The sequence below is a fragment of the Apodemus sylvaticus genome, chromosome 7 (genome assembly GCF_947179515.1).
Source record: "Apodemus sylvaticus chromosome 7, mApoSyl1.1, whole genome shotgun sequence".
In the NCBI taxonomy this organism is placed as follows: domain Eukaryota; kingdom Metazoa; phylum Chordata; class Mammalia; order Rodentia; family Muridae; genus Apodemus; species Apodemus sylvaticus.
In genome coordinates this window covers 64,188,916-64,214,971 of record NC_067478.1, presented here as the reverse complement: position 1 = coordinate 64,214,971, position 26,056 = coordinate 64,188,916, and the positions used below count along the sequence as shown (strand labels likewise).

General features: G+C 42.5%; 1 protein-coding gene and 1 non-coding gene across 10 annotated transcripts in view; one reads left to right on the top strand and one right to left on the bottom strand.

Moving 5' to 3' along the window:
- Positions 1–3,914: 3,914 nt before the first annotated feature.
- Dennd4a (DENN domain containing 4A) overlaps positions 3,915–26,056 on the top strand; it is a 103,890-nt gene continuing 81,748 nt past the window's right edge. For 5 of the 9 annotated variants that reach the window (XM_052188043.1, XM_052188035.1, XM_052188042.1 and 2 more), the window contains exon 1: positions 3,915–4,013. The gene's annotated coding sequence lies outside the window, so the exon portion shown is untranslated. Of the gene's footprint in view, positions 4,076–10,626; positions 10,698–12,256; positions 12,303–26,056 lie in introns of all 9 variants that reach the window. The other 4 variants (XM_052188039.1, XM_052188038.1, XM_052188041.1 and 1 more) reach the window with 4 other exon arrangements.
- LOC127690365 (small nucleolar RNA SNORA17) lies at positions 18,223–18,354 on the bottom strand. The gene has a single exon (XR_007979084.1). It is a non-coding gene; the product is annotated as a small nucleolar RNA SNORA17 (small nucleolar RNA).

The following is a 26,056-nucleotide window of genomic DNA, read 5'->3' as shown; positions in this document are numbered from 1 at the left end:
GCTCAGTGGTTAAGAGCACTTGTTCTTCCAGAGGACTTGTGTTCGATTCCTAGCACCCACAGAGTGACTCACAACCATCTGTAAGTTCAAGTCCAGGGGATCGAACACTCTGTTCTGGGCTCTGTGGGCACCAGATGTGCATGTGGTACACAGACACACAAGCAGGCAAGGCACCTATACATATAAAGTATAATAAAAATATAATTTTAAAAAGCATTTGAGCCTGCGGTGGTGGCGCACTCCTGTAATCCCAGCACTCTGGGAGGCAGAGGCAGGCGGATTTCTGAGTTCAAGGCCAGCCTGGTCTACAAAGTGAGTTCCAGGACAGCCAGGGCTATACAGAGAAACCCTGTCTCAGAAAAAAACAAATCCAAAAAAAAAAACCAAAAACAAACAAACAAACAAACAAAAAAGCATTTGAGATCAAGCACAGGCAAACACTCTTCAGTTACACCTGAGCCTCTGCTACCTTTTGATATTATCTCATTTCAAGAGACAGAAGTTACGGGGCTAGGGATATTGCTTACTTGGTAAAGTATTTACTACTCAAGCATTAGAACCTGAGTTTGATCTGTAGTTACCCCCATAAGAAAATCTAGCTGTGTTGGCTAGATTCATGTCAACTTGAGACAAACTCTAGCTATCTCAAAGGAGGGAACCTCAATTGAGAAAATGCCTCTACAAGATTGGGCTGTGGGCCAGCCTATAAAATATTTTCTTAATTAGTGATTGATGGGGGTGGATCCCCAGGACAGGAACTCAAGAAGGAACCTGGAAGCAGGGTCTGAAGCAGAAGCACAGAGGAGTGCCCCTTACTAGCTTCCTCCCCACCCATCTCATTCACTCAGCTTGTTTTCTTATTAGACCTAGAATCTCCTGCTTAGGAGTGGAGACAGAGAAAGTGGGTTGGGTCCTCAGGTATCATCACTGATCAAGAATATGCCCTATAGTTTTGTCTACAAGCCAATCTGATGTAGGTATTTTCCCAATGGAGATCCCCTCTTCTCAGATGACTCTAGCTGTGTCAAGTCGGCTAAAACTATCTAGCATTGCCACCATGCCCAGATTTTTTGACATGAGTTCTGAGGGATGATTACCTTTGTGGTAAGCACTTTAACAACTGAACTCTCTCTCACGCTAAAAAGCAATTCCTGAAACTACATTTTCATATTTTAACTACAACCCTATAATATGGACGAATATATCTATGTCTCAACTCAGAGTGCTTTATACTGTTAATAATATAATATGCTAAGATAACCTTAAAGGGGGGATTGACTAGGTATGCTTCACAACAATCAAACCAATTAGTGGCTAAGTCTATGGCCAGTGGAAAAAGAACAGGAGTTCCCAATTGAACCTTTAAAACATTTGTTTGTACGTTTGTTTAAAGCAGAGAATTGCTCAAGCGCTTCCATAGCATGCACCGATTCCTGGTTCCATTGCTGTATGAAGTGGGTGTGGTGGCACAAGCCTGTAATCAAAGCTCTCGGAGGGGGAAGGCATGAGAACTGTAATGGGTCTCACACCAGCCTTACCTTAGAGGGGGAAAAAAGAAGAAGCGTTTAAGTAGTGTTATCGAGGTCTAAAGTAGACATGTATTTAGAGCCCTCAACTTAATAACTTTGACATATGTATATACTTGTAACCATTGTATAATCAAAATAGTGAACACACCCATCGCCCCCAAAAGCTTATTTGTACCCTTCGTGATATAGGCGCTCTCTAGCCACCACTGATTGGCAGATAGCTCTGCCCTCACACTGGGGATGAAAACATCATGGGTGACACTGACAGCAGAGAGGAAGGATCTATCCAGGTTAAAAGACTTCAGTCTTTGTTTGATGTCCTCAGGTATTGCGTGCACGTGATGGACATAAAATAATAATAAAGAGAAATACTTATTAAAATACATTTAATATTGATTTGTATAGGTAACTATGTATTATAACAAAATGCTACATAAAATGCTTAAAAACAAACGGTATCAAGTCAAGCATGATAGTGCATGACTGTAATCCCCTCAGAACTAGGGAGGCAGAGGAAAGTGGACCTCTGAGTTTGAGACCAGCCTGTTCTATGGAGCAAGTTCCAGGGCAGTCAGGGCTAAACAAAGAAACCCTGTGTGTGTGTGGGGGGGGGGCGCAGAATTGAAAATAGTATTATTTAATAATTTTCAGTGAAATTAGTATATTTTTATCTACACAATATCATGTGATGCCCACACACTTTTAAACAATCTGAACTATATTTGGTGAACTCAGTGTTGAAGGGGCACAAACTTAGATTTAAAGAAAAACTTCTCAATCAGGTTCTCTGGTCCCTGGTCCATATGTTGTCTAGAATATAAATATAGATGTTATCCTTCAAGCACCATTCACGGTTCCCAACTCCTTTGTTCCCTACTTACCATTCAGTGGCTTCAGCCTGCAGTTAGCATAAAGCCCAGTCTTGTTTCTACGTATTCCTAGGCCCTGTACAACTGAGCTCTCAACTCCCTCTCCAACCTAATGTAAGGCTTCTCCAGGCAAAATACATTTCTCGTCAACACACATTCCTCTCAGTTCTAAACGCCAAGCTCCTCCCTATTGCAGGTTCTCTGCATGATCTTTTTGCTTTACTCAATTCTCCGGGGACCTTTCTCCCCATTACTGGCTTCTTCCTGCGCTTCAGAGAGGCACAGCCTTGACCACTCTGGTTTCAAAAATCATCCTGTTCTCTGCTACCTAGAATTCTTCCTGTAACCTTTATGTTTCTTCTTCAAGTATGAAGTATATTTGTTTTTTGTTTGTTTGTTTGTTGAGCTTCTCCCACTAGACCTCAACTCCCTAAAAGCATACCTTTTCTGGTTCCCTGACTATTATGTCCCCTCTGCCGGGTTTTCCAACAATGTTGTCTGGATGAATGAGTCCAAGAGAAGGAGTGGAGGTATAAAAAAGATGAAGCCTGTTTTGCATGAAGCCTGTTTTGTATGGATTAACTTGAACCTAGAGGGTTTTTTTTTTTTAGGTCCTATTTCTTCCTTCATTTGTCTGTAGAATTCCAGCTAACATTATTCACTACTTTTTAGGCATGCCCTTTACATTTCTGAGTAACCCTGCAGAGGTAATCAACCTTTATTATCCGCATTTTTCAAAGGCATCTTGCCAATGGCCATTAACGGTGGAGCTGTAGTCTCGTTTAAGTAGGACATATCCAATTAATCAATGTAATGGACACCCCTTCAGTCAACAATAGCTGTTTTATCAACGCGCTTTTCAGAGAACCCCTCTGAATTCCCCCTTTTCCCTGACCTTCTGTCTCGGGACTGAAAGCTACTGGTGGTTGCTAACCGCTCAGGGGGTTTCCTGCAGAATCCCAGTGACTTTGGTGGGCGGATCTCAGCTCAGACCACTGCACCAAGCTCTGGCAAGGATAGGACTGCAGGCAGTGCCGGGAAGGAAGGAAGAAACAGGCCTGTTGGCCATAGCTGGAGCTTTGTGAAAGAGGAAGGTTCAGTACGCCTTATTCATACTCGCCAGGGGCTCGGAATCTCCCAACCTGATGGGGAACCACTGTGCGTTTCCCCAACTACACCCGGCGTCACGAGCCAGCCCGGCCCCGCCCCGCCCCCGACCCCGCCCACTTGCGGGGCCCTTGTTAGTCCCCTCCCCCCCATAGCCCACCCCCTAGTTCGGCCCTCTCCTGCCCCTCGGGTCAGACTCGGCCTGTGATTGGTTTTTGTGGCCATAGTGCCCGCCCCCATGTCTTGACCGTCACTCCCAAGATGGCGCCGGCCGCGGCGGGTTTGGCGGCTGGTGCTGAAGAAGGAGGCGGAGGCTGTGGCGACCGCGCGGGGAGGGGGAGTCCCGTCTGACTGAGACGGCAGGGCGGAGCGCCGGGCCGGGAGATGAGCTAAGCTGGCTGCAAGCGCCGCGACATTCAGCCCCCTCGTGTCCCGCCCGCCGCGCGTGAGGGGATCAGACCCCGCATCTCGGGCTCTTCCCGGTGCTCGCGCGGGGGCCGGCGGGGAGGTGAGTGGCGGAGCGGCGGCGTGGGCATCGGTGGCATAGGGAGCTGTCACGGCCCTGAGGAGGTGACTGGCAGGGGGACGCCGAGCCGGGCGATAGGACTTGGAGGGCGGCGAAGCGCCGGCAGCTGCTAGGGGGGGCGCCGTCCGGGAGGATGGCGAGATGCTGCCGATGGCGTTCGCGCGCCTCCGTGTGGGAATGCGCGCGGGGCTCCGGGAGGGTCCCTCCAGATTGGCCATTGGGGCTGGCCTGGGGCTGTTGTTGTTGGGGTGATGGGGCGGGGGCGGACGGTGGGGAGGTTCTGAGGCTGGGATTTTGACAAGCCCGTTACGTAAGGTTGCTTCCCGGAATCCCACCTGCTTTGGGTTTCAAACCCGCAGGGGGGCTGCTTTCCCGCGGCTGCTCAGTCCAGATGCCGGGCCCGGCTGGGGCTCAGGTTCCACGTGAGCCCGGCCAGCGTCCAAGTTGACCAGTTTCTCTCTCTCTCTCTCTCTCTCTCTCTCTCTCTCTCTCTCTCTCTCTCTCTCTCTCTCTGTGTGTGTGTGTGTGTGTGTGCGCGCGCGCGCGCGCGCGCGTGTACACGCTCAATTATTGGTCATCACCACTCCTTTTGAAGTTTATCTAGAGGGGAAAGGCGATGGGAGGGGGTGAGGGGAAGAAGGGGCAAAAAAGCTTGTGACCTAGAATTGGGTCGCAGCGATCTCTTCATTATGGTGCTTTTAAATGACAGGACATAAAGGGAAACTTGGATGTTGCTGCTCCAGTGTGCTTTTCCTTCAGACGAATGGTTGGCCTCAGAGCTATAGAGAAGGTTTTTATTTGTCTTATAGGACAGTTATTTCTTGTTTCCAAGCAGGACAGGCATCGATCAACAGGCTTGTATTTATTTGAGAGGAAAGCGGGTGTGAGCCAGCCAGAGACAGGGGAGGGCAGGAATTGTGTCACTCTGAATATATTATTCTTTTAAGCGTATTAGACATGAATGGAAAGGGTAGCCCAAACGTAAAATAAACAATATTACATGATTACAAGCTCTTCTTTAGGGTATATACAGCCTTAATCTGTTTTCTGTCTACCTCATATACAGCCTTAATCTGTTTTCTGCCTACCCATTCTACCTCCTCTTTCCTTGGGGGAAGGGGGTGGAGACACCTGTAAACATCGTAGCCCAGGTTACACTAAGCTATTGTGGTGCATTTGAGATTACTATAAAGAGGAGTCTCAGGGGGAAACCCAAGATTAGTTTATAAGTAAGGATTCTTGGACAAGTTGATCAATTTATGTTTACAGTAGTTCTGAGATACAGCTTCTGATAAAGGTGAATAGAATTTGTGATCTGAGCCCTAATTGAACTTAAAATAAAATTGTATTTGGTTTCTTTTCTGGGACTTTGTTTTGTTTGGGTGAGACCTTAATGATCCTTTGAGGCAGCTTTTTCTTTTTGCAAACTCCCTTTGAACCACAGCTCCCAGCACGAGTCTAGAATAACATATAGTTCCCCCCATCATTCTACATGTGTTACATAGTTCTCTCTCCCACCCCCATGATTAAACACAGACCTGCTTTGCTGTGGAATTTTGAAAGAATGTGCTTGTGAGGGAAGTTAATTGATCTTGACACCAGCTTAATATTAGGAATAAAAATGAGCAAATTTTGGCTTGCATTTCAAGCTTAAGTGCACAAGTTTACATTTTGAAGTTTGGTGAAGGAGTACAACTTTTCTTCTATCCACTCAAGAGAGCCAGGAAGCTGGTGCTGATTTGAGCTCTTCCACTGGAATTACCAGCAGTTTAAGTAGTTATTGATTCTAATGTTTCTGGAACTTTTGTCCCATTTTGGCAATTTGAATAATATTTAGTGTAATTGGGAGATTATATGAGGGAAGGGACAGAGCATATCATATTAATTTACTCAGAAAACAGTAAACATTGTAACAAAGAAGAAAACAAGATTTTCTTCCTGCATGATGCAAACTTCGTTGCCTTTAGTTGTTTGTTCTGCTCATGGGAAGCCTAGTTTTTCATACCCATCACTAAACATAGAGCTGATTGTTACGGGACAGATCTTTCCTTCTGGGTTTACACTGGTGCCTCATGTAACTATATGTGACTCCAGAAGGAAAATGGGCTTGATATTTCTGCTTTCTCTCTCGTCAGGGACTTATCTTTTCAGGATTTCACCCTTTCCTGCCAGAGGTAGAAGAAGGAGATACTAAGGAGAAGTGAATCAAGTTTTCTTTCTTTCTTATCTGCTCCCCTCATCCCCAGTTGGGTTTTATTCAGTAGAATTACTGGGGTGGGGTGAAGAGAGTACAGCTATACCTAATTACCGTATAGCATCGATATACATCACTTTGGATTCTGAAAGAGCAGGGTAAAGCCTCATATTTGAGTCACTATTCATTTACATGTAGGCTTACTGTAATAGTAAAAAGGCTTTTTTTTTTTTTTTTTTTGAGTCAGGACTATGATATGTAGCTCATGATGGCCTAGAACTCAAGAGCTTCCTGCCCAAACCACCTAAGTGCTGGGGTTATAGTTATATGTGACCACATTCAGTTAAATTACTATTCTTATAATCACAAAGTGACCTTAAAGGGTTAAGAGAAAATATTGAAAATCTAAAGCACTATTGATCAACTGGGAAACTGCCTTTGTTAGCAGGATCTGGTGTGGAGATGCACTCACAGTAACAGAACGAGTAGCTCTTTGGATGGGCTGTCAGTGCTAAGCTTGAGTTCGTTTTTTGTGTCTGTGGACATTTTGCATCTGGGCACCTTAACTTCTGGGTTCTTTTTGCTTCCAGCACTAAACTGTTCCATGTTGACAGTGCCACCTACTGATAATGAGCTCAGTCGTTTCCTCATTACCTCATGAGTCGTTAGGCAACCGCATTGGGATGTTTCAAAGATACCAATATTTTGCTAGTTACTGAGGATACAAAGGTGAATAAAACATGACTTCTGCCCTCCAACCCTGCCTGAGAAGTGTTGTTTGCTTTTGGGGCCAACAGTACATGTGTCCCCTGCTTTTCCTGTCTACTGCTAATGCTTGGTAGGATTCCCACCTCCACTCCCCGTCCCTCCTATAGTCATATCCTTTTGTATCTTTCCTAGTGGGAAACTGTGTTTTGGGTTCTAGACACCCATTTTTAAAATACATTTTTGGAACATTAGATTTCATATTGGAGTGTGTTTATAAGTAAAACTTGTAATATAGAGATCAGAAATTTATTTTCATTTCTGTGGTAACTTCCATTTGATTAATTTGTATTGCATGTGCTTATGTGGGCTAGAAGTCAGCATCAGATTTCTTCCTTAGTCACTAGTTTTTGGGACAAGGTCTTTCAGTGAACCCAGAGCCTACCAGTTGGCTAGACTGTTCCCGAAACAGCTTTTCTCTGCCGCCCACCTAATGCTGGGGAAACGTCCAATCTTTTATGTGGCTGCTGGGGATTCAAACTCTGGCCCTCAGGCCTGGGTACCAGGCCTGACATTTAACCCAGTGAGCTGCTGCTCCAGCTCTCTTACTGGTTTTAGAAACAGTTTGTCCCTTGAGCTTTCCAGATCCTCAGCTCCTCTTCAGGATAGCTGCGATTATAGATGTGACTGCTATGCCCAACCAACTGTAACTGTTGTTTTGTAGATGAGACATTTTTCTTCTTGGAAAGTTTTAAATATAAACCCAATTACCAAAATATGTAGTACACACCCACATGCCTACATAAAATGTTGACATTTTTTTCATTTTTGCCTCAGATATATATTTAATATAAAAGAACTATATATATCACAGTTGCCACATGGAATTCTAAGAACAGTATAGAACTTTATACTTCATATAAAGTTAACATCTTTCGTTCCATCCAGTTTCATGCCTCTTTATGTCCTATCTCAGTTTATCACCCACACTGTGTGCGTAGCAGGGCTCTGGTGCTTGGTGTCTTGTTTTCAGACTGGGTGAGAGTATGTCAGACTGGACTTCAACTCGGCAGGAAGCCTGTGTTGGTCTTGAACTTACTGTCCCTACCTCCCAAAGCTGGATTGTAGGATTGGACCAAACTCAGATTCTCTACAAAGGCAAAGGCACTCTTAATTGCTGAGCCATCTTTCCAGCCTCCTTAGGCTGAATCTTTACTATTTAGTGGTTTTATAGTTCTTTAAACTATAGCCTTAGTTCCCCTATCCTATAAAATTGGAACAATAGAAATGTCCATTTTTTACGATTTTGTAAAAATTTAATGAGTTTATTTACATAACTGTGAAAAAAATTGTGGTGGTTTGAGTGAGAGTAGCTTCCATAGATTCTTATATTTGAAGACTTGATCCATAGTTGATAGATATGTTTGGGAAGGATTAGGAGGTGTGGCCTTGTTGGAGGAGATGGGTCTCAAAAGTCCCTGTTAGTGTTTTCTTTTTCTGTCTCATATGTGTAGATCAGATGTGAGCTCTCAGATTCTAGCACCACACCTGCCTGCAGCCATGCTCCCTGCCGTGATGATCATGGTCTTAAATATGCTGAAACTGTGAGGTCCCACTTAAATGCTTTCTTTTATAATTTGTCTTTGTCATGGCAAGAGAACAGTAATTAAGACAAACCCTGTCAGCCAGACAGGTTGGCTTCTCAGCACTCAGAAAGAAGAGGCAAGCCTGGGCTAAACAGTGAGTTCCAGGACAGCCAGAGCTACATTAAAAAAAAGGACATACCATGTCTACATGTCTGTTACTCTTTCTTTTAATACTGGTAAGTTTAAGTAGGTATTGATACTGCTGTGTCCTAGTATACAATCACTGAATTTTCTTTATTTTATCCCATCTTTATTGATTTATTGCAGTGTGGGCTCTGCACACATTTGTTGAACATGCTGTATTGTCAGTTATCATTTCTCCTAGTAATGCTCATCTACATGGTCTTTTTCTGTCTTGCATAAACAGTGCCTCATTAATATTCCTCTATCTCTTAAAGCAGTGGCTTTCAACATGTGGCTTGTGACCTCTTTGAGGGTCAAACAACCCTTTCACAGGGGTTGCATATCAGATTTTCACATAACAGTTCATAACAGTAGCAAAAAATTACAGTTATGAAATAGCAAAGAAAATAACTTTATGGTTGGGGATCTCCACAACTTGAAGAACTGTATTAAAGGGTGACAGCATTAGGAAGGTTGAGAACCACTGTCTTGGAACATGCCAGAGTTTTTCCAGGTCATGGACCTGGTTGTGAAATTGTTGAGTCCTGGGATAGAAGTATTTTTCCCTTTATAAGTTATTTATAGGATTTTGACAACCAATGTGTATTTCTGTTTCTTTATATCCTTTCCAGGTGTTAGATTTTTGGATTTTGCTAGTCTACCTGATGTAAAATAAAATAGCATTTCATCTTTGTCTTATGTTTATTTCCCTTCATATTTTAAAAGTATTTTTAAATTTGGTCATCTCTTCAGTAAGTTTGTATGTATCTGTTCTTTATATATTTTCCTTTCTTAAAAAAAAAACATTTGTTTGTGTGTGTTTAGCTGTCTGTGTGAGTATATGTGCAGATGTGTGAGGGTGTGCAACTGTTTGCAAACTCAGGTCAGAAGGTATCCTTCTGACACTCTTTGCCTAGTTCTTTGAGCCTCTCTTTTGCTAGTCAAGCTCTACCGATTCTCCTGTTTCATCCCCTTTGGATCTGAGGTGGCAGGCATGCATGGGGTGCCTGGCTTGTTATGTGGTTCTAGAATCTGACCTCTGGCCTTCCTGGTTACTCAGCCGACCTCTTACTGCTGAGCGATCTCCCCAGCCCTTCTTTACATAGTTTCTACTTGGCCTTTTTCTTACTTATTTGAAAAGCATCATTTTTCTTATTTTAAAATATTTTCAGGATATTTACAAATATTAGAAAGGCCCATTTTCTTTTTCCTGTTCTTTCTTTCCTTCCTTCCTTTTTTCTTTCTTTTTTCTTTTTTTCTTTGTGATATTTCTAACTTCTTGGAACAGTTATCGTGGATTAAAATCACAATACCTTATCTGATTTATCACTTTCTCCTCAAACTCTTACCCAAACTAAACTTATTTACGTACATATAGTTTTGCACTTATTTATTTTTGTTAAATTTCAGAGATAACATGGACTACTATTGACTTCATGATTCAAGGAAGAGGCTTTTAGTGATCGTGTATCGTGTACAAGTTCTTCCTAGCTTTCCCTCTCCTTCTGTATTGTCTGCTCATTCCCTGAGATCTCTTTATCTGTGTACATGTCCCCAGTCTGGCCTCCAGCTCACGTTATAGCTTCGTTAACTCTTGGTCCTCTTGCCACTACATTCAGCTTATTTGGTAAATCTTTTAAAAACCAGTTTTATTATATTTATTTACTGACCTGTGTGTGTATGTGTGTGCGTGTGTGTGTATGTGTGTGTGTACACTTGTGGGCGCATGCATATGCCTGAATATAAAAGTCAGTAGACAATTTGCTAGAGTTAATTCTGACATTCTATCTATGGTTCCTTGGGGTCAAACTCTGGTCCTCAGACTTGGTGGCAAGGGCCTTTGTCCACAGAACCATCTCTTTGTCCGTTAACTTATTTTGAATTAGAAACTTCCATAGCATGCTTATTCCAGTACTTTCCTTTTTAGGAGCTGTTTCCACTGGTTTCCTTATTTTCACTTTTGTTCCTGAAATTCACTTTTTGAGAATTGCCAAAATGGTATGTCTAAAACACCAATTGAAAATTCCTCGATGACTCCATTGTTAACTAGATGAAGCTAACACTCCTTACCATGTCATTAAAATTCTCTACAACTTGGCCTTTGTCTGGCTCTCTAATCTTAACTTTTATAATTTCTACTTTCCATTTTCCACTCTAGCCTCATAGCATTCTTTTTGAAGTTTCCTTGAATATATCTGTTATTTCTGGAGTGTTGCGTTGCTGCTATGGTCCTGGGATAGAACTATCTTACTGGAATGCTGTCATTCCTCCCTTCTTATTTTGTCTAGCTAAGTCCTTTATATTCTTTAAGAATCAGAGACAGGTGGTGGTGATTCTGGCCTTAATACCAGCCCTTGGGAAACAGAGTCAGAGGCAGAGACAAAGACAGGCAAATCTGAGTTCAAGGCCAGCCTGGTCCAGAAGTGTTACATAGAGAAATGCTGTCTCAATAAATAAATAAGTAAGTAAGTAAATAAGGCAGTTACATAGAGAAATTCTGTTTCAATAAATAAATAAATAATTTTAAAAATTAAAAAATTAAGAGCACAAGCAACTCTTACAGAAGCCCCAGGTTCAACTCCCAGCATCCACATAGCAGTTTACAACCATCTGTAACTCCAGTTTCAGTAGAAACAACACTTTCTTCTGCACATATATGTATGCATGCAAAACACAATACACATAAAATAATTAAAACAAAAACAATCAGGGCATTATTACTTTTTCCAGAAAGCCCTGTCAGGTCTGGATTATTGGGTTTTTCCTGGAGTAATCTATAAGGATGTTGTCATGTCTCAGGTTCTACTGAGAATTTGTAGAGGGAGCAGGAAGAGGCTCAGTGGGTAAAAGATGCTTGCTGCAAAGCCCTGGTGACTCCACTTTGATTCCTCAGGACCTGCATTATGGAGAGAACTGATTCCAGAAGGTTGTCTCTTAGCCGGGTGGTGGTGGCACACGCCTGTAATCCCAGCACTCTGGGAGGCAGAGGCAGGTGGATTTCTGAGTTGGAGAACAGCCTGGTCTACAGAATGAGTTCTAGGACAGCCAGGGCTATACAGAGAAACCCTGTCTCAGAAAAAAATCAAATCCAAAAAAAAAAAAAAAACCCTCAAAAAAAGACGGTTGTCTCTTGACACACAGAAGATAAATAAATGTAATTTAACAAAAGAATTTGGGTCAGTTATTGTAGTATGAGAGGAAGAACCAGGTAATAGTTAAAGATCAGTGGGTCTGGGTCTGAAACCTGGTCTTGTTCCTGTTTCTTTATATCTGTTTTTCCCATGTAGAATTGAGAAAAGTGTGCGTTTATTGAGTTGGGACACTTGAATTTGATAATACAAATGAAGTGTTTGAAACAATGTCTTGCATCTAGTGAACAATCTATTCAAATTATTGCTGACTTTAGAGTATTTTCATTTATGTGTCCCGTTCCCTCATTGGGCTTTGAAGCAATGAGTGAAGGAACACACCAAGAAATCTGGATCTTAAAATGAAAGATAACATTTTTCAGAGTGTCCTGAAAACTTGAATCTAAGTCTGTTTTTTTTTTTTCCTAGCAACTGCATTTGGCATCCTGCCACACATGTGAAATTGACATTGATGGTAATTAGCATTCCTTAATTATACTTCATAATTGGTTGCTTATTTAAGACTCTGCATGTTTTACTTAGTAGTTCTCCTGGAACTCTAGGAATACCATTTACTTTCAAGCCTCCCTTAGTCTGCTTGGCGTTTACCCAACTTTTCCAAATATGGATTAAGGTGTGAGGGCCTGAACAAAGGGGGTAGAATTAAGGGTAAAACATTATCCCTCTGTGCCAGACATGTTTAGTATACCTTCACTATTTGCTTTAAGATAGGTTATCAGATGTAATTTCAGTAAACACTTTCCAGAGGTAATATAAGACATTAAAAATATCAATAACCTATCTTCTTCCATTACTGCAAATGATTAAGACATTTTACCTACAATCATTCTTTTTATTATTTCAGAATCTGTTTCTTTTACCTTAGATTTAGCAGGCTGCATTTTGTTCTAAATACCAAAACCATCTGTATAATCTTGGCAAATTGATAGAAGTCCTGTTTGTTTTATTTTTATCTCTGAGCTTGCTGTTAAATTTGTAGGGTTTTCTGTCTCATTGTTTCTGATTATATGAAAGTAAGTTTGTCTTCTTTTGAATATAGGAACAGTACAAAATTACTCTTCAGTATCCACTTAAAAATTGTTGCTAGAGAAACTAGATTTCCCCTCTAAAAGGTCTTAAACTGCTAAAGAAAAATTCTAACAAACTATTATTAAATTAATGTGAAAGTCCTAATGTATCAGTTTTATGTTAGAGTCTAATACCATATAATGGCTGTATTGTTGGGAACTGCTTTTTTTTTTTTTTTTTTTTTTGGTGTTTTGGATTTGGTTTTTTCGAGACAGGGTCTCTCTGTGTAGCCCTGGCTGTCCTGGAACTCACTCTGTAGACCAGCCTGGCCTCGAACTCAGAAATACGCCTGCCTCTGCCTCTGCCTCCCAGAGTGCTGGGATTATAGGCCAGCACCGCCCGGCTGAGAACTACTTTTTTAAAGTGCCATTGTCTTAGCATTGGATGTTTTAGTTGAGGACTCTGAAGTAGAGTGTTTTTAAGGGAATGGGTGTAGATGAATGGGGAAAACCGAGACTATATTTTGGTCTGGGAGATAGAGCTGACTCTTATTAACAGAAAAGCTGAGTTAACCCTTAGTCCAATTTTAGTCAAAATTATAGCTAAATGATACTATTTCCCTTTAAAAAATAATTTAAGTTGGTATGGTGGCACACACCAGCACAGTGAAGGCCGAGGCTTGAGGGTGAGGAGGTCTGGACCAGCCTGGAGGACACAGTGAGACACTGGCCAAACAATTCAAATGCTCTTGTTTGTTGTTCTAGCAAATGCTAAGATATTCTTACCCTTCATCTTTCAATTTTGTTTTCTGGATGTCAGAACTTTGTAATAGTATTTTACTTCATCTTTTAAAATGTAGTTCTTGGAATTGAAGCTAGGCCCCTGACTTGCTAGGCAAGTGTGTTGTTATTGAGCTACACCCCAGCTTTGTATAGTACTACGTTGCTTTGTTGGTGATAATTATACTGAAGTTGGATCCATGGGCTGTTGTTTGAACCTGCTCTCATTGGTCAATAGTTTTCATTTTTTTAGCCTAAGGAGTGATTGAAGTTTCTAATTTTGTAGATTTTTTAAAAAAAGATTTATTATTATATGTATGTACACTGTAGCTGTCTGTAAACACACCAGCAGAGGGCATCAGATCCCATTACAGATGGTTGTGAACCACCATGTGGTTGCTGGGAACTCAGGACCTTCGGGAGAGCAGTCAGTGTTCTTAACCACTGAGCCATCTCAACAGCCCTCATAGATATTTTTATCCTTTTTTGATTAACTGCTATTTTAATATTTCTTGACCACCTCTCATTTTTTTAAGAGTCAGGATCTTGCTAGGTAACTGAACTGAAGACTCCCTGTATAGACCAAGCTAACTACTCCTGCCTCACCCTATTCATGATTGCTGGAATTACAGCAGTAAGATACCACTCCCTGACTTCTGTTTTGTTTTGAGGGTTGTTGTTCATCAACATTCTTTTGTTTGTAGGCAGTAGAAGCCAAATTTAGCCTAACTCACTAAAAATGGGAATTAATTGCAAGGATACTGGGGACTTCATGGCATCTCATGATTAGAAGAGCAGCCACACCTCCTGAAAGGGCTTGAGCTCAGGAGCCGGACTCCCTCACAGTCAGGTGGCGCTTGTCTCCGCGCCCTGGACCAGCACAGTTCCCTCTCTCCCTACTTGTTCATTTCAGTTTTGTCTCTCTGCATGTTGTCTTTTACCGTTGTGGGGCTAAACATGATTTCTGACTGTTGTTTTGAGGCAAAGTCTCCCTTCGTAACTTGGCTGCTTGGGATGAGATTGGCCTTGAGATCACAGAGATCCACCTGCCTCTGACTCCCAGTGCTGGGATTAAAGGCCTGTACCTCTTTGTCAGGCTGTCTTCTGACTCCTAAATTTATATATTGTCTCATGATTCAGTGCTGTCATTCTAAAACCTGATAGAGGAGATGTACTACAAAGCAAGTGTTCTCTGTCTCAGCTAGTCAGCTATGGCAAATGAAACCACAGTTTCCCTGAATGTGATTCTCAACACTAGCTTTGTGGAAAAGGATAGGATAGCCAGCTTCCCAAAGACAGGTGTATACAATGAATAGACATTCTAAAAGCTGCTGAATACAAAAGGATACTAGATGATGAAAAAATGAATTTTTAAATGAAATTAAAAGAAAACCTCTCAGTGTTGTTGCATAATACCAAAGAACTTGAATTAATTCACTCCCAATTCATAGGTGATTATTATGAAAGCTGTGAACATCTTTCCTCTTTTCAGGTGAAAACCAGTGGAGGTAAAGGCACACTTTTACCCTCCTGTGTATAGATAGAGTTTGTAGTCCAATCATCCTATGAATATTAATATATACTGGCCTTAGACTTAAATGTTACCCAGGCTAGCCTCCAGATTAGATTCTTCCTTATTGATGAGTCACTGTGTCTAACCTTGATAACATTACAGTATTCTTTATTTTGCAAGATTTACTTATTGCTGTGTAATGCCAAGGATTGTGCTATAAAACAAGTTGTGCTTTTTGTTTACTCTCAGAGAATTTATATTCTGGTGAAAAGAGTAGATGTTCAGAGAGGTCCTTAGAGTACTAGTGTGGTAATCATATGTAGTGTGTGCTAGTCTTGAAGCCCGAGACTGGAAAGTGGCAGTCTTGCATAGGGAAAGAACAGAGCAGGACTCATCTCACTGGAGCTGACCATTTGACTGAGTGTGCTGGGGGGCGGGGGGATGAATTTGAATTTGCAAAGGTACCTGGAGTTATGTAAGTGGGAACTCTGTACAGTGAAACTCAAGTGAATTTTTACACTGTTTAATGATACTGGAATTAAACCCTGCTCTTAAGCCTGCCCTTCACATGTAAGAAATTATGGCCCTTTTGAAAAGATAGCTATAGATTGTAGAATACTCCAACCATTTGTTCTTTAGCTTTATGTTCCACCCCCTTTTTCTTTTCTTATCTTTTCTTCTTTCCTTCCTTCCTTTTTTCTTTTTTTTTTTACCTCTTCTCTTCTCTTCTCTTCTCTTCTCTTCTCTTCTCTTCTCTTCTCTTCTCTTCTCTTCTCTTCTCTTCTCTCTTCTTTTTTTGAGACAGAGTTTCTCTGGTGTAGCCCTGGCTGTCCTGGAACTCACTCTATACACTAGGCTGGCCTCAAATTCACAAAGATCCACCTGCCTCTGCCTCTCAAGTCCTAGGACTAAAGGCATGCGCCACTACTGCCTGACTTGCTTTAGGCCTCTTTCTAGAATATAAATGTCATCAATAACTTCCTTTTAGATTCTTCTTTTAACGCTTGTTATTGGTTCTTTGTGAATTTCATCATGCACCCCAATTACACTTTTCACCCCTCCTCTTGTACCCACCTTCTACCCTTGCAACGTCTCCTGCAACAAAGAAAAAAAAATCTCATGTGGAAGCTGCAGTGTGTCAGTATGTCCCACAGTACACCCTTTTGTTCACACGTCTTTGCTTGCAAATAAATGTTCATTGAAGTGCCTCATTGGTCTGGTTTGAGGCCTCAGCTTCTTATACTTTATCAATACTGGAACCTCACTGGGATGGCTCTCAGATATCCTGTTGTTGCCCTGTGTCATGGAGATCCTGTAGTTTGCGATCTGTAGGACTGGCCTCCCCATGCACTCCAGCAGTTTATCATTGAGATAGATGTTGGGGTGGGCCAGCTCAAAGCCCTGGGTTTGGGCTTGAGAGGTATCTGAGCTGATCAGCCCCCCAGCTCTCCCTCATGCCCTTGGGGTCAGCTCACCAGTAACCCCAGCTATCAAGGCCAGCTCCACCTTGCTGCCCAGGAAAGGTGCAGAGCCCGCTCCCTGAGTGTTGCAGACAGTGAAGGACATGGGCAGTTCTCCCTCTCTCATGACCCCAGGGTCAGCTCTCCTGCCTGCTATAAATGGTGAAGGACAAGGGAGGAAAGGAGGGCATCTTTCCCTAGTCTGTGTCACCACCCAGCAGACAAGAGGAAGGGCCTGCTCTCCACACTCACACCTCTGGGGTCATTCCCCTGCAACCCCCACCCACATCCAGGGCCAGAAGTCCCAATGAGGTTCCAGTACCAATAGAGTGGTCCACTACCAGGACCAACTTTACGGCCTGCTGCCCATGGAAAGGGCAAAATGGTGGGGAGGGATCTCCCTCACTGTCACCTCACCATCCTCATCCTCACTATCCTCATCCTCATCATCTAGCAAACAAGAGGCAAGGCTGGCTCTCCCACACTCTTGTCTTCACTCTTGTGTTTACCCACAACCCCTATATCCAGTATCATCTCTGCTGTGCTGCCCAAGGCTTGCTCTCCCAAGTGCTGCAGCAGGTGAGGAATAGGGCCAGCTCTATCACTCTGGTGACCTCGGGGTCAGCTCTCCTGCCTGCCATGGGTAGCAAGGGGCAAGGTGTGTGTGGGAGGTCATCTCTCCCTTGCCCATGTCACCACACAGACAAGTGGTGGGGCCAGCTCTCCCACACTCACACCCTCAGGGCCAGCAAACCTGCTACCAGGGTCATCTCTACTGTGCACCCAGGTGAGGGCTGCAGCTGGTGAGGCACAGAGCCAGCTCCTCTGCTGTACAACTCCAGGGACAGGTCTCCCACCTGCCACAGGTGGTGAGGGGCAAGAGGGGAGGAGGGTATTTCTTCCTTGTCCATGCTACCACACAGGAGACCAGTAGTAGGGCCAGGGCTCCCACACCTGTATCCTTGGCACCTGCAACTCTGGAAATATGCAGGGGCTGCTCTCCAGAGTGCAGCTGGCTATGAGGAGCGGGGGTGGGGAGGGTCACTTTCCTGTTCTCATGCCCCTAGGGCCAGCTCTCCCACATGCCCAGGTTGCGGGGGGGGGGGGGGGGGGGGGGGCAGTTCTGCACATCCCTCAGACATCAATGTCCCCGGGCAGTATCCCAGACCAGGGATGTCTGCATGTCCTTTGGTGGTAACAGACCCCTGCTGCTTCAGGGCCACGAATCCAGCCATGGTCCCTAGGGGCGGCACAGGCCAGGGCCCCACCATGGTCCCAGGTGGCATCACCGGCTACTCACATCAGGCTGGTCCCTGCTACCCTTGTGTTTCCCGTTGTTCTGCCTCTTCACTGTGCTCACATCCTGTTTCTTTTGCTCCTCTGTTTCTCCACTATTTACTTGCTCCTCTTAGTGGCACCCGGAGTCTCTGAATGTCTGGGGTCATCTTAGGAGTGCTATGCCCAGCTCCTGTGTTATGGTGCCTGACAGGGGTCATCTTGGGCATGGCCTGCCCCCACCCACCAGGCACCCTTCTGGTGATCATCTCAGGCTAGATCCTGATCTGGGCCCCTTGGCAGCGAACTGGTAGTCCTCTCAGGCTTGCTGTTTTTCAGAGTGTTAGGCTACTAATCCTTCAGCTGTTCATAGATCAGAAGACTAAGTGTAGACATAGCCTCTCTCCTCTCAGCCACCTACTGATGTACATGTGACGCAGCAGCCACACCTGCAAAGCCTCTAGGGGCAGGTCTTTTAGATTCTTTTATCAGAATTCTCTAGAAATAGTTTGATTGGGGTCTTAGTTGGCTTTTATGTTTCCTGTTCACACATAAACCTTTGTAGAATGGAAAATACTGAAAATGAGAGAATTTATAAAATGTATAGAGAGCATAATCCAAAGTAAATGTTGAGGAAGGTGGAAAAATAATGCTGAAAATGATATATACCTAATGTATGCATCTATTGAAAATGATATGTACCTAGAAGTAACTCTAAAATGACTTCAATGCTAAAAATTTATAACTTTAGAGAAAAGATCATACAGAGGGCTTTCTTGGTTTCTTAGTGTTTTGTTTGTTTTTGTTTTGTTTAAAATCTTCCTACCTTAACCTCTTGAATGCTGGCTTTACTTGTGTGTACTGTCACACTGGTCCCATATGATAGTCCTTTATCATTTCCCCTGTGGAGTTGCACCTACCATTATGCAAAAATACGTGCAGAAGAATGCTTTGTGCCTCACTACTCTGGTCACTTGACAAACACCTTTACTTTATGCATTCATCCATGATTCCTACTCCACCCTATCAAATAACCAAACAAAGCAGACAGACAGACAGACAGATACACACACACACACACACACACACACACACACACACACACACACGCGCGCGCGCGCGCGCGCGCACAAAAGCCCAGATTTATTATCTGAGATGTGACTGAGGAGAGAATGGAAGAAGCCAGCTTTGTGGTTGTAATGATCAGGTGTGTGTGTGTGTGTGTGTGTGTGTGTGTGTGTGTGTTTCAGCATGAAGAGCAGACTCAAAAAATACCATCATTGCCATTCGAGTCAGAAATTGTGGCTTTTTCTTCCTCAACACAAAATTAGAAACTATTTGACTTTTCTCACTTTAATCCGTAAGATGTGCTTCACCACCTTGTCCACATTATTTGAATTATATGTAAAAGTGCCTTTTGTGTTTGGCTAGTTGGATTTTGAGATGGGGTCACTTTTTGAAGTGACAGCTGGCCTCTTGCCTCTGCCTCCTAAGGGCTGAAATCACAGGCGTGTGCTGCCCTGCTTGTCTTCAGATGCCCTTCTGGCAGTGTGTAGTTCAGAGGTGATGCACAGAGAAAGGGAAGAATGGGGCTGTGGTCTGTTTTCTCCTGTGTGTACACTGCACCGCCTTGCCATCTCTTACCGCATGATGCCTCTCTCTTCTCAGACCTCCAGCCCGACCTGCATTCCTTCTCATTTCTCTGTCTTCTTGGTTAGACTCCTCACTTCCTATGTTGCTCACTTACTTTTCTGACTTGTCTGCTAAGCTCCCGTAAGGCGGCCACACCATTTTGTCTTTGTACTGTCATTTCCTGCCAGTTTGGCACATAGTAGGAGTCTTCATTGTAAACAGGAGTCAGCTTTGTTCAGCTGAAGCAAGAGATACTGGATTTGTTAGAAAGATATTACTTATTTTGCAGAAGTGACTACAAGAGTGGAGAGCTACATGTTGAGGAAGAAACAGGAAACAAACCTCAGGGCCAGACCATAGCCGTACTGAAAAGCCATAGTATCCTTCCCCCAAGACATCACTCACTGATGCCCCTCTTGTCACTGAGTGCACTCTGCCACTGATTTAAGAAGTGGGTGTGTATTTGGCTTATAAACAATAGAAATTGTTTTCGTACTTTTGACTATTGAGTGTCCAGAATCATGATCAAGTTATAGTGGGAGAGTCTTCTTATGGGTGACAGACTGCCAAGTCATATGCGCACTTGGCCCAGAGAACCCTAAGAATGGATGCTAACCTATCCTTGCAGTGCTGACTCTCAGTTTAAATTCTGCAAGAGTGCATTGAATTGACTGGCCAGAGTGCCAGAGCATGGCAAACAAGTATCTGGCCTTGACTGATTAAGTTTCTGTGATTGGTTCTAGATTCTGCTTTCTTTCCATACACACATGGCAGATTCTGTAAGCAAAGGGAGTGGCTGGCTCAGGTCTGGGCATTTGTCCATTTTCAGTAGCCATCTGATTAGTGAGTGAGAGCCAGAGCCTTGCTCCCTCATCCCTAAGCCTTTTCCTCATCCAGCATTCAAGTATGGCCATCAGCGTTGCTCAAACCCAGATCAGTGCAGAGCCGTAAGATAAACAAAGGATTAGCAAAATCATTCCTTGGCATCTAATGATTTAAGGTACATTACTTGCTTCTGTGTGTGGTGTCTGAACAGAAGCTTTGGTTTTCCTGGCAGTTGGACACCAGATGAACTGTGATTTGAACTCTGCTCACATGATTCTAGAGTACACAACTGCTATGTTAGAAAAATAAGCCAGTTTATCCATTCCTAAGCTGCTATATAAGGTTTTACAATATATAAGGTTTCACAATAATCAGTTTTAGAAAACTGAACATGCATACACCTGTGTGCTGGTGATCTCATTCTTGTTTTTTAAAGTATATATTTATATGTCAAAGGATATATGCAGTTACTTCTGTCCATCACAGTAGCCTAACACTGGAAACAAGCCAGATGTCTACTAACAAAAGAAGATAAGTAAAGTTACTCAGACTTGTTTAAAAATTGTCATTAAGATGAAAATTTATTCAGAAATGGAAATGAACAACCTACTGCTACATAGAACAAGTGTGACTGATTCTCCAAAACAATGTAAGGTGAAAAAGCAGGCCCTCCCCTTTCCCACCTCCCAGCATAGCTACAGAAGCCATTCCATATCTCACTTATATAATGTTTACAGAGAGAGAAATCTAGCATTAGATTTCAAAATGGTGATTCTCCTGAAAAATGGAGGGGCTTTCTGTTCCTGGCCGTCCTCTGTTCTTGACCCCGGAGGTTTTTACAATGGATAGTGAGGATTCTTGCAGTTGTACTTTCTTTATGTGTGTTACTCTCTAATTAAAAGGAATCAAAATGGGCCTGGAGAGATGGTTCAGGGGTTGAGAGCACTTGTTGCTCTTGCAGAGAACTGTTGTTTGTCCCCAGCCCCCACAGGGTGGCTTACAAACCCCTGTTTGAGGAAATCTAACGCCCTCTGCTGACCTCAGCGCCTGGCATGCATGTGGTACATACATCAAGACATTCATCTACATAAAAAAATTAAAAATACAAACAATAAAAACAGGTCTATGTGTCGACTGAATTGGGGAGCAAATCTAAGTGGGCCCCCTAGGTTGTGAATTTGTTTTTATCTGCATATCTTTGTGTATTTTAGGAGAGATTGTTAGCATCAACTAGTTCTTCTAGGGCAGTGCGTGACACCTGAAGGTTTGAGAGCCCACATCATGTATCTATATAAGAATAGGCACAGGCATAAAAGTTGTTATTTATACATTTCACAGAGGATAGCACATTTTAACTCCCAGACAGAACCTGGCCTCTAAGATCAGGCTCTCTACTTTGGATCATTTCACACTTTTTCAGGCTTAATTTAAAAATTTCTTTTAGATTAACTCTATTAAATAATGAACAGAGTTAAGGTAGGTTTGCCTATAGCAGTCACTCATGAGAGGGTGAAAATGGGGATGAGGCCAGAGAGATGCAGGCTGTAAAAGCAAGCCCGAGGGGCTGGGAAGATGGCGCCATGCATGTACCAGTTTCCACTCCATTTCCTGCCTCTTCCCATGAGAGCTCCTGCAAGGATGACTGCGCTTCCTCACTTCCCATGGTCTTCTTCGCCTCACCACAGTTAGACTTGCTTCACACCAACGCTTCATACTGAAATGACCCTGCTCAGGTCATTGATTGGATCTCTGATAAATCCAGTGGGTAATACCTCGTAGGGTGGGAGTGGGCTGAGTGCTCATGAGCAGAGCACTGGCTTCATCTGGGTCTCTTCATGGTCTCCTGTCACCCGCCTGCTGGGGGCTCGGCATCTCCATTATCTTCTCTTTGTAGGCGTTCATTCTTAATCATTCATGAAACCATCCTACCGTAGTGTGGTTTGGATGTGTATGTGCTTTTAATCACATCACTGTTATTTTGCTTTGGATTCCCTTCTGGTTTCTTACTGTTCTTACTCAACTCTAAATTTCCATGTTTCTACAGTTCTATTTCATAGTTTTTTCTTGCTGAATGGCATTCAGTATCTGCCACATTTAAACATTATCCCTTTAATTATGGCTATCATGGTTTGTTTATCTATTCAACGATGTTGAGTGCTGTTCATCAGTTACTACTGTCATTATGTACAGCAGAAAACTCCTAAACCTCAAAAAACTTTTACAGTATTGTGCAAAGAAAGAGAATTTAAAACCCCAGTAAATAAAATATATAGTATGTTGGATAATAGCTGAGCATAGTGATGCATGACTTTACTCCCAGCACTAGGAGATAGAGGCAGGCAGATCTCTGTGAGTTCAAGTCCAGCTTGGTATACATAGCAAGTTTCAGGCTATGTAATAAGAGTATGCTACAATAATATATAAATGTGTGTATGTATATATGTGTATATATATTATATGTATATGAAATGCTAGAACATGGAAATGATAAAACAAGAAATTTAAGGAAGGAGAGACTGCATCTTAAATAACTATTCCAAATTCAATCTTTGTATTTTTAGTGACTCTATGTAGAGGACAAGCTACATGGCTTTCGGTTTAAGGTGGAGGACTGCAAAACATAGATATGTAGATAGAGTCATGAAGTGGACATTTTGGATCTCAGTACTGAGTCATACCCAGTAATATAAATTTGAGATTAAACACTTCATTGGACTGTATTGTTTAATAGACAGGAGATTTACTTTGTCTAGGGCTGAGATGTCCATCAGGATGTTTAGAAGAATCATCTGTGGGTCGACAAGGTGGCAGGGAAGGGTGCCTTCTTACCAAGTCTGGTGGCCTGGGTTCAGTCCCCAGGGCCCACATGCTGGAGGAGAGAACTGGCTTCTATTAGTTGCTGTCAAACCTCCAGATGGGCGAGGGACACTGGTGTGCTCCCGCACTAAAGAGAGAAATAAATGTTGGGTTTGTTTGTTTGTGTTTTGAAAGGAAGCTGCCCAGAGTAGGCTGAAGTGGCCAGAGATCTGGGGAGGGATGTCAGGCCTGCTCTGCTGCTCATAGCTGTGCTGCTGTGCACAAGTCAGGTCAGCCCTCCTGGAAACTACCTTCCTCACTGACCAAATGGTGAGACCAAACCAAAGGATTTTAAAGGTCCTTCCCTTTAAAATCTGAATGTAAAGGAATTTCTTCCTTTTAAAGGAAATAGGACATAAAATATCTTTAGATCAATAATGTGATATAAACTTCTTTTAAAAATTAAATGTTTTCTGTCATTTTTTTATAAATTAGAAAAAATGCTCTATGACTACTTTTTAAAAAATCTTTTCTTTGTCTGTCTGTCTGCCTCTCTGCCTCCTTCCTCTCCCTTCCTCCTTTCTTTCTTTTCTTGAGACAGAGTCTCACTATATAGCCCAGGCTGTTCTGAGGCCAGTTTAGGCTACAGAGTAAGAGACTCTGCCTCAGACAAAACAAAATACAACGACCACAAAACCATCCAGCAAATCAGTTTTAAATAATTTCAGAATATAAGAGAAGGAATTCTAATTCACAGTGCTATTACCACTTGTCAAGGGTGCTCATTTTCCTACAACATCACCTGCATTGGGCTTAAAGTTTTTATTCATATTTGCTCAATTTAATTTATCCCAAAGTTTATTATTTCCAAGATTCATGATTCTTCCAAGAATCCTAGTATTTGTATGTTTTCTGGTTTATTTTTTTTTTAACTTTTTACTTTGTGTTTTTTTTTTTTTTTAATGTGTATGTGTGTGTGGGTTTTTCCTGTTTGTGTGTCTGAACTCTGTGCTCAGTGCCCACATTGCATCCCTGGAACTGAAGTTGCAGACTTTTTAAATGGATGGTAACAGAACTGGAATTGAATCCGGGTCCTCAGGAAGAATATCCAGTGCTCTTAACCATGCAGTCATCTCTTGTTATTTCCCTGTGCATGTGTCCCTGTGCTCTGTGCATATGCCACAGTGCACCTGAAGAGGTCAGAGAAAGCTTGTAGGAGTTTTCTCCTTAACCATGCAGGTCCTAGGATTGAACTAAGGATTTTATTTTTGCTTTTGTATGTGTGAGGCAAGGACTCTTGTAGGCCAGCCTGGTCTCAGACTCCCTATTTAGCCAAAGATGGCCTTTACTTTTCTCCGCTCCCCAATACACTGGGATCACATACATGTATAAGATGCCTGCTCTTAATGTTTAGGTTTCTGTTTGACGTGTTTGTTTTTAGTTTTTGATCATGTAATATGTCATATGAATTTAAAAAATACATCAATCATTATTAACTAGAAGGTAAGGGAGTTCTCAAAGTTGTTTTCATGGATTGATTCTCAAAGTCCGTTTCATATATTATGTTTGTGGAGTTTTAAGGTCAGGAACCCTTTTGGGGTTAAAGGATCTTTTCACAGGGATCATCTAAGGACATTGGAAAACACAGATATTTATGTTATGACTCATAACAGTAGCAACAAAAATAATGTTTTGGTTGGGGGTGGTCACTACAACATGAGGAACTGCATTAAAAGGTCACAGCATTAGGAAGGTTGAGATTCGCTGTCTCAAAGCCTTTTTAATGATGGTGGCAGAATTGGTAAGAAATTGGAATGTTCAACACTGGTCGAATGACAGAATTCTAGGTCTTTAAGGTGGAATCACAATTCTGATTAGTTTACTTCAGTTGAAAGGAGAGGAATAACTCAACACTGTATTATCTGAGGGAAACAATTCATCCCCCTGCTGATGGCAGTTCACTTTAGGTCCTGGTTAACAAATGCAGATGCCAATTCAAAGAGGAAGTAAAAAGTTGGAGATGTAGGGATCATGTGCAAGGGGGAAATTAAGTAAAAGAAGACTGCAAGAGAGGAAACTTAAAACCAGGCTTCCTTCTCCCTCTGGTGAGCCAGGACACTTGGCTTTCACAGACCATGGTGGGTACAAATGGCTATCAGAGTAAGATTGGTAGCTCATTTTTTTATTTGCAGGTAATCTAGCTTCTACTGTAGCAATAGTAGATTTCAGTTATTGTAAGAGAATATGTCTAGCGTTAAAACTTCTCTAGCTACCTTCACCTCATCCCACTGTACTCAGTTTTTTACCGCTCCATTTCCTCTTTTGTTGTTATTATTTAATTAATTTATTTATTTGAGATTGTGCTGGGCTTCAAAAACAGGGCTCTGCACATGCTTTGCTCCAGCCTTTTATTTTACCCTTTTATGCCACCCACCTCTTCTTGAATTATTTTTTAAAACTTTATTGCATTTTAATTTATTTGTGTATGTGTGTATGCACACGCACGCACGCACGCACGCACGCACGCACGCGCACACATGCCATGGCACTAGAGTAGAGGTCAGCGGACAACTTGTGGAAGTCAGTTCTCTCCTTCCACCTTCTTTCTTTTTCCTTTTATTTTCTAGTCTTATTTTCTTCCTTCCTTCTTTCCTCCCTCCTCCTCTCTCCTTCTCTCTCTCTCTCTCTCTCTCTCTCTCTCTCTCTCTCTCTCTCTCTCTCTCTCTCTCTCTCTCTCCCCCCCCTCTCTCTCTCTTGGATTTTTGGATTTGGTTTTTTCGAGACAGGGTTTCTCTGTATAGCCCTGGCTGTCCTGGAACTCACTCTGTAGACAGGCTGGCCTCGAAATCAGAAATCTGCCTGCCTCTGCCTCCCAGAGTGCTGGGATTACAGGCCTGCGCCACCACCACTCGGCCTTATT